Source organism: Ornithorhynchus anatinus, chromosome 7 (genome assembly GCF_004115215.2).
Source record: "Ornithorhynchus anatinus isolate Pmale09 chromosome 7, mOrnAna1.pri.v4, whole genome shotgun sequence".
Taxonomy (NCBI): Eukaryota; Metazoa; Chordata; class Mammalia; order Monotremata; family Ornithorhynchidae; genus Ornithorhynchus; species Ornithorhynchus anatinus.
In genome coordinates this window covers 49,141,629-49,158,956 of record NC_041734.1, presented here as the reverse complement: position 1 = coordinate 49,158,956, position 17,328 = coordinate 49,141,629, and the positions used below count along the sequence as shown (strand labels likewise).

General features: G+C 44.8%; 1 long non-coding RNA gene across 1 annotated transcript in view; it reads left to right on the top strand.

Annotated features, from left to right (window-relative positions):
* LOC120638527 overlaps positions 1-14,233 on the top strand; it is a 29,137-nt gene extending 14,904 nt beyond the window's left edge. Inside the window, exons 2-4 of the long non-coding RNA XR_005660220.1 lie at positions 5,156-5,269; positions 11,463-11,634; positions 13,580-14,233. This is a non-coding gene — a long non-coding RNA (uncharacterized LOC120638527). The remainder of the gene's footprint in view (positions 1-5,155; positions 5,270-11,462; positions 11,635-13,579) is intronic.
* Positions 14,234-17,328: the final 3,095 nt, after the last annotated feature.

Here is a 17,328-nt window from a genome sequence, read left to right as displayed (position 1 = left end):
TCTTACTAGTCTGCCCATTGTACATGACTGCAAATCCAGACGTGGCTTTATTGGTTGGGAGAAGCGACTGGCAATCTTAGAGCTGTGCTGAGATTCTCTTGATTATCGGCATACCATCTTATCATCAGGAGCCAACAGAAATGAAGCAAACCAGGTGTGCGTCCCACAGATGTCAGCAGCCAGTCATTCTGGAATTCAAATCTACTGCATAGAACGGCAGAGCTGAGGCGAGCACCAGAGTTTTTAGTGGGTTTAGGAAGAATTCCGCTCCATCAAGACACCTTCTGACCATTGCCCCTCTATTTAGATTCACAGCCCCACACTTTGGGGGAGCACAAGCCCCATAACGGCAATGAGGAGGGAAGTTTTCATTCATTCATTAAGTTGTATTTATTGAGCCCTTACTGTGTGCAAAGCACATACTGAGTACTTGAGAGAGTTCAATATAACAATAAACAGACACATTCCCTGCCCACAACAAGCTTTTGGGGCAGGGGAGGGCAGAGTTCCACCCCACAGCTCCCTTGGCAATAGCAACAAGGTTTGCGGGAGCCTCTCAAACTGGAAATGAAATGGTAAGGAAGCAGCTTGGCCTAATGGAGAGAGCATGGGCCTGGGAGTCAGAAGGACCTGGGTTCTAATCCCGGCTCCACCACGTATCTTTTGTGTGACTTTGATCGAGTCCACTTTTCCGTGTCTCAGTTCCCTCAGCTCTAAAATGGGGATTACATGCATGTATAATATATATGATATACATATCAACCTTCGCAACAACACTAAAATCTGCCCTTTCTTCTCCATCCAAGTTAATCCAAGCACTTGTCGTATCCTACCTTGATTTCTGAATCAGCCTCCTGGCTGACCTTGCTGCCTCCTGTCTCTCCCCACTTCAGTCCATACTTCACTCACCTGCCCATTTTCTATAAACCATTCTCTCCATGTTTCCTCACTCCTCAAGAACCTCCAGTGGTTGCCCATCTACCTCCACATCAAACAGACACATCTTAATAACAATAACAAGAATGGTATTTGTTAAGCGCTTACTATGTGCTAAGCACTGTTCTAAGTGATGGGGTAGATCCAAGGTAATCAGGTTGTCCCACATGGAGCTCACAGTCTTAATCCCCATTTTACAGATGAGATCACTGAGGCACAGAGAAGTCAGTGGCTTGCCCAAGGTCACACAGCAGACTAGTGGCAGAGGCGGGATTAGAACCCACGTCCTCTGACTTCCCAAGCCCGTGCTCTTTACAAAAGCCATGTTGCTTCTCACCAAAGACACATTCCCTGCCCTCTGGATTGTAAACTCATTGTGGGCAGGGAATGTATCTGTTATGTTGTTGTATTGTACTTTCCCAAGCACTTACTACAGTGTTCTGCACACAGTAAGCGTTCAATGAATGTGACTGACTGACTGGCTTTAAAGCACTCAATCACCTTGCCCCTTCCTACCTTACCTCCCTGATTTCCTACTACAATCCAACCCACATGCTTTGTTCCTTTAATGCCAACCTGCTCCCTGTACCTCGATCTCATCTATCTTGCCACCAACCCCTCTCCCATGTCCTCCCTTTGGCTTGCAACTCCCTGCCTCTTCATATCTGACAGACGATCACTCTTCCCACTTTCAAAACCTTTTTAAAAGCACTTCTCCTCCATCAGGCCTTCCCTGACTAAGCCCTTATTTCCTCTTCTTCTACTTCCTTCTGTCACCCTTTCATTTGGATTTGTCCCCTTTATTCCCCCCTCCGTCAGCCTTACAGCATTTCTGTATGAATCTGTAATTTAGTTACATTGTCTTTCTCCCCGTCTAGATTGTAAAGCTCCCTGTGGGCAGGAATAGTGTCTACCAACTCTGTTATATTATACTCTTCCAGGCACTTAGTACAGCGTTCTGCACATAATAAACTCTCAGTGAATACGATTGACTGATTGAAAGTACAGTAGTATTAGGGATATGTCCCTAAGTGCTTAGTGCTTAATAGTACAATCCTCATAGTAATACTATGCTCTTTTATTTTCTAGAAGCTCTCGATTCATCAATCGGTGGTCTTTACTGAGTGCCTACTGACTGTAAAGCACCTTACTAAATGTTTGAAATAGTGCAAAAGATGTAAGACATATTTCCTTTCCTCAAGGAGTTCCCAATCTAATGGGGGAGACAGACACAAATTGTTCACAGAATGTAAGAGTGGGAGTAAGAGCAAGTATGCAGCAGATATATTCCAAATATGTCAGGGTAAGATAGCTGAAGACGTGTGTGTAAAACCTGTCTCTAGGATTAAAAAAAGGTAAATGCTGTTAGGTAGACGTTAGGTTGAGACAACTAAGGGCTTGTGAATTAATCAAGGACTTTTTCTTGGAAGAGGTGAGATTGTAGGAGGGCTCTGAAGATGGGGAGACCTGTGGTCTGGAAGATTTGGTTGGCCAGGAAGTTCCAGGCTGGTGGAACATGATAAGTTGGAGACGGGGTCATTGAGGGCAAGGTTCAGTTAAAAACGGTGGAGCAAAGAATATTAGCTATAGAAGAGTGGATGAAAAATAATTGGTAAGATGAGGGGAGTTGGCGGAGGGCCTTGAAATCAACTCCGTAGAGGATGATGTGGAGGGAAGGGTAGCCATTGCAGGGGTGAGAAGAGAGATGGATAACATTGAACGACTTTTCAAGGAGATGCTAGAGGCAGCAGCATGGGCTGTATAGCCTGATGTGGGAGAGGTTGGAGGTTGGGAGGCTGGTGAGGAGAGCGATACCATAGAAGAACCATGCTATGACAGGAGTTTGGAGTGGGGAATCGCTATTTTTGTGGGACCAAGAAATGGAGAGGAAGAACCAGCAGAATTTAGAATGAGAGCTGAAAGACAGTGAGGAGTTGAAGGTGACACTAAGGTTGCGGGCTCCTGGGATAGGAGGATGTGATGTTCTCTACAGAGACTGAAATGGTAGGAGGAGGCAAGGGTTTAAAAGTGAGAATGTAAAGTTCAGTTTTGAACACGTTGAGCTCGAGGTGCCTGTGAGACAACCAGGTTGAGATTTCCTGGAGGCACGAGGTGAGCCCTGTGTAAGACAGAGACTGGGTCTGGTCTGAATATCTAGAATCCATCTCAGTGCCTAGCACAATGATTGGCACTTAGTTTGCATTTCATAAATACCACAATTATTAAATGTGGGATTGAAGAGTAGATGAGAAGGAACGGGTCTAGAAAGCAACTTCTCCTGGAAGGTCTTAAAACCCATACAGAACCAGGGATACAAACCCTAACTAGCGATTGTCTTTTGCAAGTAGGAAAGAAGCACTTGCGTATATATGCACATATTTATTATTCTACTCATTTTATCAATGATGTGCATATATCTATAATTCTATTTATTTAAATTGATGCTATTGATGTCTGTCTACTTGTTTTGCTTTGTTTTCTTGTCTGTCTCTCCCGTCGTAGACTGTGAGCCCATGGTTGGGTAGGGATCGTCTCTGTTGCCAAATTGTACTTTCCAATCGCTTAGTACAGTGCTCTGCACGTGGCAAATGCTCAATAAATATGGTTGAATGAATGAAGGAAGGGTTAGAGAAGTAGATCTGGGAGTCAATCACATAGATGTGGTAGGTATAGTCCAAACGTAGTCTTGAATGTCTTCTGGTGGCCCAGGAGAATAAACGGTCTCTGTGCTCTCTGATTCCTGTTAAAGGGAGACATCGCTGGAAATGCTCTAATACACTCTCCAGGTTGCAAAGACTCCGACTGGTGAGTCTCTGATCCTATTAACTGTTGGCTTCCCGGCCTCTGAGCTCAGCCAAAAATATCCCCAGCCTTTTGAAGTGCTTATTTGAAAAGCAGATATTTTTTTCTTTGGCTTAGGCTCTGGAGTTGTTCCTTATGTGCAGTACGCTGAAGGGCCTGTAATTGAACACAAGAAAGGATAGGCTCCTTTTTGGCATTCTTGCTTTTATCTGAAAATCACATTTAAAATACACATTACGTAAAGGAAAATTGCCAACTTTGCTCACATCTGTCCATTCCAGGACACCAAAGGGTGGATGGGCAGGTAGTTTGGAGGAGAAGACAGGATCGTGTTGTCGTTAGAGATAGATTGCTGCATAGGATGTTGGGATCCACATTAAGATAGGGTAGGACTCTCCGCTGTCCTTGGCCCAGGGAAGTATCTCTGATAAGGGAACTTTGTGCAACCCTGATTTGATTTGAGAAGGAGAGCGTTAGCAGTTTCATAAGGATCCCAGTTGTGGTGGGGAGAGACAAATATTTTCTAAAGCCTTTTTTCTACATGTTTCATTCTACATTTCCCCTTGGTTCTGTCTGCAGTGGAGGTAGAGAACAACTTCCTGTAAAATAATTCATCTCTCTTGAAGAATGCTATTAAATCACCCCAGAGTCTTCTCCTTAGGTCAATCATCACTCCAGTAGGAAAGTTATCAGGGGGCTCCCATTGTGTCCAGATTTCTGGACCAGGATTTATGAGATGTTCCAAAGGAAGAACAAGGCCTGGCTCCCTGAGGAGTTTACAATCTGATGGGGGAAACAGGGCAAATTCAAACTCCAAAATCTGCTCAGGTGACGGAAACATACACCGTAAGAGATATAAATTACAGAAAGTTTCTGGAGGAATAACCTGAGTGACCAGAACGTCTGGACTCAGGTGGGTTTAATTTGGCCAAACTTCATGGGAAGGATTTAGGAAGGAGGAATTTGAAGACACATTTATTCGTTTAAATTAAATCTAGGAGGGAAACATAAAGATATTATATGGCTTCTGAGGCACAGGAAACTGCCTCAGAAAGTTGGAGAAAATGTAGTGATGGATTTAAGACTCTTTAGCAGCTGCCTTTTACCTATCTGCTCTCTTCTCCTACTACACAGACCTCACACTCTTGCTTCTCCCAAGCCAACCTTCTAACGGAATCTTGCTAATGACTTTTCCATTTCCAACCCATTGCTCACTCCCTTTTCCCTACTTGGAAAATCCTCTACCCTCAAATCTACCAAACTACATTCCTCTCCTCCTTCAAAATCCTCCTTCAAATCACCTCCTCCAAGAGGCATTTCCGTACTAATCCCCCTCCATCCCCTTCCATTGAACACTGATGTGACTATCTATTTTTTATGTGATTGCTTATTTCTTATCGTATATATTTCTTCACAGTTTCTCCCAGGGGCCAATGGGGCCCTGATTCTGTCAGTTCTGTGGCCACCAACTGCACCTGTTTTCTCGACCAGTTTATCGTACAGTGTGGGCTGCTGGCCGCAGAGGGCCCAGGTGAGAGAAGGTGAATGATGCAGTGCAAGTTATCCCCGCTTCTTCCAAAATGACTTCAAAAACTACTTGAGTGCATGTCCTTCTGGCAATACGTAAGATATACCTTCCCCCTCCTAGCCATGGTTTCTCTTCTCCAAATGGCAGTAAACCAAAAAGGTCCACTACTGTATTTTAATGGACTAAGCATGTAAGACAGCCTCTCTCAAAAACACACACTCATAGGTGCAGTTGTCTCACTGGTGGCAGCAAAATATTGGGATGATGATGCTTTATTCAGCCCCACTAAGGTCCTAAAAGAGGCTTCTCCCAATTAGACCTTCTTTTCCCCGATTTCTTCTTCCTCCATCCATGTACTTGGATCTGAACCCTTTGGACGTAAGGTATTCACCCCACCCTCAGTCCCCCAGCACTTATGTACATATATGTAATTTATTTCTTTATATTAATGTCTGTCTCCCCTTCTAGACAGTAAGTTTGCTGTGAGCAGGGGTTGCATATACCAACTCTATTGTTTCATATTCTCTCAAGTGCTTAGTAATAATAATAATAATAATGTTGGTATTTGTTAAGCGCTTACTATGTGCCGAGCACTGTTCTAAGCGCTGGGGTAGACACAGGGGAATTAGGTTGTCCCACGTGGGGCTCACAGTCTTCATCCCCATTTTACAGATGAGGGAACTGAGGCACAGAGAAGTTAAGTGACTTGCCCACAGTCACACAGCCGACAAGTGGCAGAGCTGGGATTCGAACTCATGAGCCCTGACTCCAAAGCCCATGCTCTTTCCACTGAGCCACGCTGCTTCTCTAGTACAATGCTCTGCACACAATAAGTGTTCAGTGAATACCATCGATTGATGGAGAGATGGAGGGAAAGTCACCAATAGATCCAAGAGTCGATCCTGTCTGGGTTAATCGTTTTGATGACTGAGAGAATTTTGATAAGAATTTTGGTAAACATGGAGCCCATGAGTCAGAAGGACCTGGGTTCTAATCCTGGCTCCACCGCTTGTCTGCTGTGTGACCTTGGGCAAGTCACTTAACTTCTCTATACCTCAGATTTCAGAAATGGGAATTAAGACTGTGACCCTCAAAAGGGACAGGGTCTGTATCCAACCTGATAAGCTTGTATCTACCTCAGCACTTAGCTCAGTGCCTGGCACATAGTAAATGCTTAACAAATAACATTTTTTTAAAAAAGAAGAAAAGCAGCAATGGGACGATGTCTTTCTCCAGCCCAAGTTTTGATTTAGCCACAGAGTTTGTGTTTCCATTTCCTCTTGGTCACTTAACCTGAAGGTTAAATCCCAGACATTCCCTGCTGGTTCATTCCAGTCCAAGATCTTCTGGCATTGCACAGACCCAACTCATCCTTTGCATTCTCCTCTCGGTGAGAAATGATCAAACCCCCAAGGCGATCAGATATACGGACACCCGGAAGGACACAGTTGGAGGTGGCAAACCCCAAAGCCTGCTTTGGATGGTGCATGGGGGCAACTCTCTACCACCTGCTTCCTGCCTCTCTGTGACACAGGGGAAAACAGTGTCTTTTAAAAATGTGCATCTTGCTACCTCAGATAAGCAGGATCCTGTCCCGAAACACAGTGCCGCCGCTCCTTCCAACAGGAAAGCACATGCTTCAAACAGCAAAGCTTCTTTTTTGTGGCAGGTAAAAGAAGTTTGAACACCTGCAAAGGGAGATACAAAATACACCCCTGAGGTCCCTTCCACCCACCCCGCCCGCCTCCCCAAACCCAGGGTGGCTTCCCAAGCACAAATGTATTAGAAAAAAAATCTGTCAAATACCCACACATATAACAGTTTGAAACAACAACCTTTCATTCTTGGATGCTGGGTCCCAGGAGCTGCTGAGAGGCTTCTTCTGCCTGTTTCCTTTAACGAGCTGTAAAGAAAGATCTGACACAGATGTGTCTGGTTGCCTGACAGAGGTTAAGATTATGCCTTCCCTCTCCTTCCTGCCCGGCTTCTCCTCTCCTGGCTTTCTGTGTTTGCTCGGGACTCTTCTGGAGTCTGAGGGCTTAGAGCATGAAGAAAGGGGGAGGGGCAGACATCTGGTTTCAGTGTTTGCTTTTCTTTTGGGATTCTCATCACACCTTTTCCCCCTGGGCATCAAGAATACCTAGACCATTGATCTGCCTGACATAATTTTGTCATATTCTACTCCCCCAAGTGCTAGTACAGTGTTCTGCACATAGTAGGTGCTCAATAAATACCACTGATGGATCGCTTATAAAGATTTCAACTCCTCGCAGTTCAGGTTTGAGGGTTTTGAGATGAAGGGCTCAGAAAAGTGTCCGGAGGCAAGTTTCAGGAGCGATGTCAGCATTCGATTCCAGGGAAAACTGACAGTGTGGCACAGAATTGAATTATGCTTAGCGGGTGGAAACTGGCCCCTAACCACTCCATGCTGCAGAAAAGAGTACAACATTAGAAAGCATCCACGGAGAGTCCTCTGTTCTTCCCAGATGCTCCTTGCCGGGGCTTCAATGGAACTACTTGGATTTATACTAGAGTTTCATAGAGCTGAATTCAGAGGGCTTGCACTGTCCCTTAGCAGACTATTCATTCACTCAACTGTATTTATTGAACACCTACTGTGTGCAGAGCTGTACACAGTGTGTACAATGAGCTTTCAGTCTAGAGGGGGAGACAGACATTAATATGAATAAATAGAATTACAGATATGTATGTAAGTGCTGTGGAGCTGGATGGGGGAATGAATAAAGGGAGTGATACAGGGTGACTCAGAAAGGAGTGGGAGAAGAGAAAAGGAGGGTTTGGACAAGGAAGGCCTCTTGGAGGAGATGGGCCTGGTCTTTCAAAGCAACATGGTCATCCTGGGAGGGCAGGCGGGGTAGAAGGCTCAGTTGGGCCAACAGCATCAATTTCAACAAGTACAATCCCGACCGGTAAATGGCTACTGCTTCTCTTCAGCAGCTGATGATGCTTTTGGGGATTGAGTCTATCAATCAGTCTCATTTATCGAAATGCTTATTGTGTGCAGAGCACTGTAATGAGCACTTGGGAGACTACAATATAATAATAAGTAGACACATTCCCTGCCCACAGTGAGCTTACAGTCTAGAGGAAAGTCTAGGGTCCACCTCTTTGCTGTCCCTTTGTCTGATCCAGCTGCCCTCAGCTCCACACTCGGTCTGTGGATCCCAGACTGCAACCAAGTGTTTATGGAAAGCACAATAGCTCATAATTAGCTTGGCTCCTGTACAGATTTGTCTTTCTTCTTGCCAGAAAACCACTTTTCTGTTCTTTCCCTTCAGATGACTGATGTGGATTTTTCTGTCCATCTTTCCCTCTGCTCTTCAAGTTAGGTCTGTAGATAAATTCCAAAATCATCTTGCCCTCATTAAGGGCTGAACCACCGCTTTAATTGGTTCCTCCTCCTAGCTAAACTGTTCGATATGTGAGTAATCTTCCCATTGCACATGGGAAAAACTGAGTCTAAGTATTTTAGCATTTATTGAGCGTTTGCCCTGGGGTAGAAACAAGGGTATGTGATCAGCCGAAGTCCTCCGTCCCACAGGGCTCACAATCTAACCTATCCCTTTTTACAGATAAGGAAACCGAAACTGAGTGGTTATCATTATTAATGAAAGCGATAATAATGATATTATTATGATATTTCTTAATAATAATGGTATTTGCTAAGAGCTTACTATGTGCCAGGCACCGGACTAAGCTCTGGGTTGGATAGGAGCAAATCAGGTCGGATACGGTCCCTGTCCCACGTGGGACTCATGGTCTCAATCCCCATTTTACAGATAAGGCAACTGAGGTCCAGAGAAGTGAAGTATCTTGCCCAAGGTCACACAACAGACCAAGTGGTAGAGCCAGCATTAGGACCCATGTGCTTCTGGCTCCCAGGCTCTTGCGCTATCCACCATCCTATGCTGCTTCTCTGTGAAATGGGGATTAAAACTGTGAGTCCCAAGTGCTTACCACATGCCAAGTACTGTTCTAAGGCCCAGGGTAGATCTAAGTTAATCAGGGTTAACGCAGTCCTTGCCCACATGAGGCTCACAGTCTTAGTAGGATTGAGAGTATTGAATCTCCATTTTACAGTAGAGTAAATGGAGGCCCTGAAAGGTTAAGTGACTTGTCAGAAGTCACGCAGCAAGATTTTGGCAGAACTGGGGTCTGAACTCAGTTGTCCAGACTCCGTCCCATGCACTTTCCACCAGGCCATGTTATCGCCAAAGACTAAGTAAGGCTAAAGCCAAAAAATACTAAACTGATTTATTTTCTGCAGGCACTTGGAAAGGTTAGAATTCAAATATAATTCATTAAATGGTCTTTACTGAATGCCTACTGTGTGCAGAGCAGAACACTATATTATCGGGAGAGGGAGAGATAAAGAGAGAGTGTGTGTCTTTCTCTCTCACAGTTTGAGGAGAATCCCCTGGGCTTATGTGTTTCCACTTCCTTCTCTGTCTATTCTGCTCTGGCAGTATTGGGGGTGCCTTGGATGGCATGGGGGGGGGGGTGTTGAGAAACCTGACACTATTTGAGTCCTCCATCCACTCAGCCAAACCCTATGGCCTGATTAGATAGTCACCGGACAATTTCTTTGATTCTTCCTTTGTGATGCAGCAGTTAACTGCTATGCTTCCCTTCCTGTAGTTCAGGCGGGCAAGTCAAGCGGCTTTATGCAGCACCTAGAATTAGTCAATAAACCCTTTGAATGTCCTCAGTTGGGATGAATCGAATTGAACTTTAAGTACAAATATTTCCTTCATGAAAGATTAACGGGGTTGGGAAGAGTTTCCCCTTAAGAGAGGAATGGTGTCGGATACAGGCAGTTCCGCACAGGGTGGAGAGCTGAGAAGGAGCAGACTTAAAGCTGGACAACTGTTCACTTGTAAATAGTTTAATCTTTTAATTAAATATTTTATTTGTTTCATAAAACTCACAGCGACTGGCTCACTTCCATTGAAGTCCCACAGTGTGGTAACAGGAGTTAGTTTGAACACGGACTGGATTGGGAAGTAAAGAAAGAGTTCCAATTTTCTAGGGAACAGCTAGAAACTGAGTTCTGTTCAAGACTGGAAACAATTTTAACAAGAGTTTGTCTCGTTCCAGAGAGTAAGTGGTCTATAATCTGAAAGAGGAGCTTGAAGAGGCAATAATCTATATACAAAAAATAAAAAGCCGACAGTTCTCTGGGCTGCTAAATGATAGGAATGTGGCTTGCTTTTTAAAAATGGGTTTTGGTAAGCACTTACTATGTGTCAAGCACTGTTCTAAACCCTGGGGAAGTTACGAGATATTCAAGTTGGGCACACTCCCTGTTCCACTTGGGGCTCGCCGTTTAAGTAGAAAGGAAAACAGTTACTGACTCCCCTTTTTCCTGAGGAGAAAACTTAGCCACCAAGAAGCTAAGTGACTTGCCTAAGGGCACACAGCCGGCCAGTCAGTCAATCGTATTTATTGAGCGCTTACTGTGTGCAGAGCCCTGTACTAAGCTTTTCGAAGAGTACAATGTAACAGGTAACAGGCAAGTGGCGGAGACAGGATTAAAACTCAGGTCCTGTGACTCCCAAACCCATGCTCTTTCCATTAGGCCATGTTGCTTCTCTTAGGAATGGAGAAACAAGGATAGGGAAGACCAGAAGTCACGCCTACACACACACATCTACGTACATACATGCACATGAGCATTTTTTAAGCACTTACAATTTGCCAAACACTGTTCTACGTTGTGGGGTAGATACAAGTAATTTGATCCGATGCAGTCTCTGTCCCACATGGGGCTCACAGTCTAAGTAGAGGCCGAACAGTAGAACTAATGTTGGTATTTTGTTAAGCGCTTACTATGTGCAGAGCACTGTTCTAAGCGCTGGGGTAGGCACAGGGGAATCAGGTTGTCCCACGTGGGGCTCACAGTCTTCATCCCCATTTTACAGATGAGGGAACTGAGGCACAGAGAAGTTAAGCGACTTGCCCACAGTCACACAGCTGACAAGTGGCAGAGCTGGGATTCGAACTCATGAGCCCTGACTCCAAAGCCCGTGCTCTTTCCACTGAGCCACGCTGCTTCTCGTAGAACTGAGGCCCAGAGAAGTTAAGGGACTTGCCCAAGGTCACAAGGCAAACATTAGGTGGAGTTGGGATTAGAACTCAGATCCTCTGACTCCCAGACACTTGCTCTTTCTCGTAGGTCACGCTGCTTCATCGAGACTGTGGCAGAAAACTCCAGGAAATGTCCAGGAAGCAGCCACTGAAGCTGCAATTATGGCAACAGTGGAGGCGGCTGCTGCTACACAAGCTTGGAGGAAGAGGCTGTAACCTCTACTCTTCCCCGGCCCTGCAACTGCTATCCAACCACCCCTGTAAGTATTACACAGTAATAATAACGATAATAATAATAATAATGGTCCTTGTTAAGCCCTTACATTGTGCCAAGCACTGTTCTAAGTGCTGGAGTAGTTGCAAGGTAATCAGGTTGGACACAGTTCCTGCCCCACTTGAGGCTCCCATTCTTATCCCCCTTTTACAGATGAGGTGACTGAGGCCCAGAGAAGTGCAGTGATTCACCCAAGGTGACACAGTAGACATGTGGTGGAGTCAGGATTGGAATCCAGGTCCTTTTGACTCCCAGGCTCGTGCCCTATCCACTGAGCCAGCTGCTTCTCGTGCTTCAGGTGGCCTCCCATCACACCAGCTGAAAGGTGGAATGAAGCGTTCCTCCTCCCTCCAGTTTGTGTTTTCCGATCTGTGTGCAGAGCACTGTACTAAAGGTCTGGGCAAATAAAGAAGAAGATATGACCTCTTCCCAAAAAGAACTTACATTATAGCTGGGGAGATAGGCCAAAAATCACTTACAAAGGGGAGGGAGAAGTGCTCAAATAGTATAGTATTTGAGGAGCAGCTGAGGAGCAGCGTGGCTCAGTGGAAAGAGCCAGGGCTTTGGAGTCCGAGGTCATGAGTTCGAATCCCAGCTCTGCCACTTGTCAGCTGTGTGACTGTGGGCAAGTGACTTAACTTCTCTGTGCCTCAGTTACCTCATCTGTAAAATGGGGATTAAGAGTGTGAGCCCCACGTGGGACATCCCGATTCCCCTGTGTCTACCCCAGCGCTTAGAACAGTGCTCGGCACATAGTAAGCGCTTAACAAATACCAACATTATTATTATTATTATTATAGTATGTCCACAGTATCGCTCCCTGTTGGTAACAGGGAAGGGGGCTACCAACTCTGTTGAATTATACTCTTCCAAGAACTTAGTAGAGTGCTCTGCACATGGTAAGCACTCGATAAATACCTCCCCCACCCCCCAACACACACACACACACACACACAAAATGTACAAAAGTGCAACAAGGAGGGTTGAGCTTCAGGAAGAATAAAACGGGAATGAAAGTAGGAACAGGAGAAAAGGAAAGGAAGGAAAGAGCCACATTCATTCAATTGTATTTATTAACCACTTATTGTGGGCAAAACACTGTACTAAGCAGCAGGGACCAGAGGGAACAAAGGAGGAGTCAGGAGGGTAGGAACCTGGAAGTCCAGACTGGGGGGCCTTCAGGATACTGGGAGGAGAGAGCAACCTGGCTGTCGCCGGGCAAAAGTCCAGCTGTGGATGGAACAGGACGAGCAACCCGCACTGCCGTGGGAGAATCGCCTGAATCAGTAACAGGAAGGAAAAGACAGGGATGGTGACAGACAGCAAAGGCAGGGACAGCTCAGTACAGATTGAATATTTTTACTATTGTTCCTAAACAATGGTCCAAGCCGCCTCACTGTTTAGTGGCTTTAGTCTATCAGCACTCAAAAAGAGGAATTACAACCCGATAATAGAAGGATATGAAGGACACTTGATCAATTTACATAGAATGTAAGGTAGAAGGCAGCTAATTCAACTTTTGCAGCCTATTTGGGAGTGTTGCAGAATTGAAGCCCAAACTCCCTTTCAGTATTCTAGCAATCCTCCATTAGCAGTCAAATGGAGATGAGAATATGAAATCGGGTCATATGCGGAGGGGGAAAAACCGATCGATTAAAAACAAATCCATTAAACTAGGTCAAGTAGCTGAAGTGAATTCATTACCAATGGGACTAATAGGAAGCAAACAATAGACAAGGTGATATGGCAGAGGAAAACTAGGGTCTAGGTGAGGTGGATCAAATAAGAAAATGGGACCATAGAGTGAGAATGGAAAAGACATTGAACTGTGATGTATGTAATGAGAATCATCAAACCCAGGGATGCCTTACATTTGGAAAAAAATCTGTTACTGTTGTAAGGAATATAATTGTTTAACATACATTCATTAGAGGAAGAAGATGAGAACTCAAATGAAGCTGCACCTACAGTATGGAAAACGTCAGCAGCACGCTCGAGCAACACATGATGGGCAAGAGAGACAACTACAGATCTGTAAAGACAGACATAATAAAAAATACGGTATTCATCCAATGGAAAAGACCAGATCGCAGTAAAAAGTTTACACAAAAGAGGATTGAAGTAGGATTTTTGAACAGACATGAGTGCTCAAAAAATGTTGTCATGACAGATTTAGAAGAGGTTAAATATGAAACAAGAACTTCGTGACTGTTAGAGGCAATGTTCAGATCGTACAATGGGAATAAGAGTACAACAATGGATATTTGGAATGTAGCCACACAATTTACAGGGAAGGGATTTTATTTTTGTTAAGGGACACAGTGTTCCACCTCATGTCTCCTCTCTCTTCACACAAGCAGCAAGTGGTAAAGCAGGGATTAAAATGAAAACCCAGGTCTCCCGATTCCTGTGATCTTTCCACTACCCCATGCTGCTTGTTTTATATGAAGGGGACACATGTTTAGATACTGATTACTATTTAAACTTTCCAGAAAATTTGCAAGACTAAATATGTACACAATTGAGATAACTCATATTAATTCTATTTTTGTAAACTTTGCTCCAATTATAATAATAATAATGGTAATAAATATGGCATTTGTTGAGCACTTACTATATGCCAGGCATTGTACTAAGCGCTCGGGTGGATACAAGACAATTGCATTGGACACAGTCCCTGTCCTGCAAAGGGCTCACAGTCTTCATCCCCAAGGGCACAGAGAAGTGAAGTGACTTGCCCAAGGCCACACAGCAGACAAGTGAAGGAGCCGGAATTAGAACCCATAACCTTCTGGCTCCCAGGTCCGTGCTCTATCCACTACGCCATGCTGCTTCTCCAAACGAATGACAGATAATGAGCTACTATTTAGTAGTAATTAATTTAAGAAATTAGCAATGCAATGCAATTTCCCAAATGGCACTTCTAGCCTGGGGTCCCCTGAGTCAAATGGGCTAAAAGATAATGGAGTCAAAATAGATTTTAAAAAATTTGCAAAACAGAAGTCTCAAGAGCAGCTGGGTACCACTGAATGATCTTTGGCAATGAGATGTTTACCAGTGGAGTTATTAAGAAGTAAAGTCGTCATGATCATCAGTGGGTATTTATTGAATGCGTACTATGTGCAGGGCACTGTATTAAGCATTTGGGAGAGTGTAATACAACAGAGTTGGCAGACCCGTGCCCTGCCCTGCAATGTCTCTGTCCTTAGCATAGCTCAAGGTGCTAGGAGTCTATTTTGGAAAAGCGTCATCACCTAATGGATAGAGCATAGGCCTGGGAGTCAGAAGAACCTGGGTTCTAATCCCTGCTCTGCCAACTGCTGTGTGACCTTAGGCAAGTCACTTCACTTCTCTGTGCCTCAGTCACCTCATCTGGGGATTAAGTCTGTGAGGCTCATGTGGGGCAGGGACTGTGTCCAACCTGATTAGCTTGGATCTATCTTAGAACAGTGCTTGGCAGTTAGTAAGCACTTAAAAAATACCACTAAAAAAATGAGTTTACAGTCTAGAGGGGGAGACGATAATATAGATGAATAATTTATATCATTTCAGAAGTAGGCTGCACTGTTTTCTCCCAAGCACTTAGTACAGGGCTTTGCACATAGCGCTCAACAAATACCTTCGATTAATGGATTTAGGCTGCCACAGATTTGGAATTGAAGCCTGTAAGGAAGAAGACAACCATAAAGATGGCCAGGCAGGGGTGGTGTCAGTTGTGTTGTAGTCTTTCAAGTGCTTAGTACAGTGCTCTGCCCACAGTAAGAGCTCAAATACCTCTGACTGATCGATAATTGAGGAACTTTTAGAACTCTCTTCTATTATTTACATTCCTCTGAAGACTGTATAGTTTAATACCACGTACTGCCACTGTATCTGCTATTGCCTCTGGCTGATAATGCATAAAGAAGAAGTGAAAAGTTAAGAATCATCTCTATTTCAAATGCCCTGGACCACAAGGTCCCAGCTCCCTAGGAACAGGAAGGGCCAGGGATGTCCAGGAACCGAAAGGACATTGAGGAGCAGATCAGGGATCTCCTGGAATCGTGATTAACAGTGATGGATGATTTACACCCTCATTTAATGCCCAGTGATTTCTGATCCCCTTCTTCCTGCCAGTCCTGCTACTCCTGGGACTGAGCCAAGAGGGCTGGAGTCATTCAATCATTGAATCGTATTGATTGAGCGCTTACTGTGTGCAAAGCACTGTACTACGTGCTGGGAAAGTACAATTCAGCAATAAAGAGAGAATAAAGAGAAGAGAGAATAGAGTCAAGCTTCCTATCCTCAATCCCCGGTACTGATTCATTCATTCATTCGATAGTATTATTGAGCGCTTACTAGGTGCAGAGCACTGTACTAAGCACTTGGAATGTACAGTTCGGCAACAGATAGAGGCAATCCCTGCCCAATGACAGGCTCACAGTCTAAACAGGGGAGACAGACAGCAAAGCAAAACAGAACAAAACAAGACAACATCATCAAGATAAGTAGAATCAAGAATCCCTGGCTTGGTGACTGGTAACCAGCCCTGAACCAGTGAAAGATAAAATTAATAATAATAATAACGATTATAGTATTTGTTAAGTGCTTACTTCGTGACAGGTACTGTACTAAGAGCTGGGGAAGATAGAAGATAATCAGGTTGGACACAGTCCTTGTCCCACACAGAGCTCAGAGTTTTAATTCCCATTTTACAGATGAGGTAACTAGGCTCAGAGAAGTAAAGTGACCTGCCCAAGGTCAAGCAGAAGACAAGTGGCAGAGCCGGGATTAGAACACCTGACCTTCTGACTCCCAGGTCTATGCTCTATCCACTACGGCATGCTGTATCTCTCTCCGGTCCTCGCCCCGACTCCCCATTTCACGCTTTGAGATGGGAGATTGCTGGGATCAGAGCAGGGTTGGGGGAAGGGTGTAGGCTTGGAAGCTCTCTGACTTCAAGCCCTTGGTCCTCCTCCAGGAAGCCAGAGCTGCAGCAGGGACAGCCAGCCAAGAGCCAGCGCGGGGCCTAGGGCTAGGAAGGGCCTTCCTATTTGTTTCCCTCCCAGTTGGGGTTGCCAAAGTGACCTTTGGCTGACCATGGGAAAGTAGGTGGAGCTTACTAAAGGGCAAGACCACGGGAGCTTGCTAAAGGGCAGCTCAGTGACCCTGCCGGTTGCACAATTCATGAATTGTGCTCTATTGATATGCTAAAATAGAAAAGAGACAAATTTAGTGAATAAATAGAAAACAGCATGGCCTAGTGGAAAGAGGACAGGATTGGAAGCCGAGACCTCGGTTCTAATCCAGGCTCCATTACTTGCTTGCTGTGTGGCTTTGAGCAACACTGTCTAGTAGATAGAACACGAGCCTGGAAATCAGAAGGACTTGGGTTCAAATCCCAGCTCTGCCACGTGTCTGCTGTGTGACTTTGGGCAAGTCACTTTATTTCTCTGTGCCTCAGTTCCCTCATCTGTTAAAAATGGGGATTAGGATTGTAAACCCAATGTGGAACAGGGACTGTGTCCAACCCAATTACCTCCTATCTACCCCAGTGCTTAGTACAGTTCCTGGCTCTCAGTAAGTACTTAATCGATCTTGTCTTATGCTGTCGAGTCATCTTTGACAGCGACTCCATGGACACGTCTCTGCCGGAACGCCCACCTCCATTTGAATTCATTCTGGTAGCGTATCCATAGAG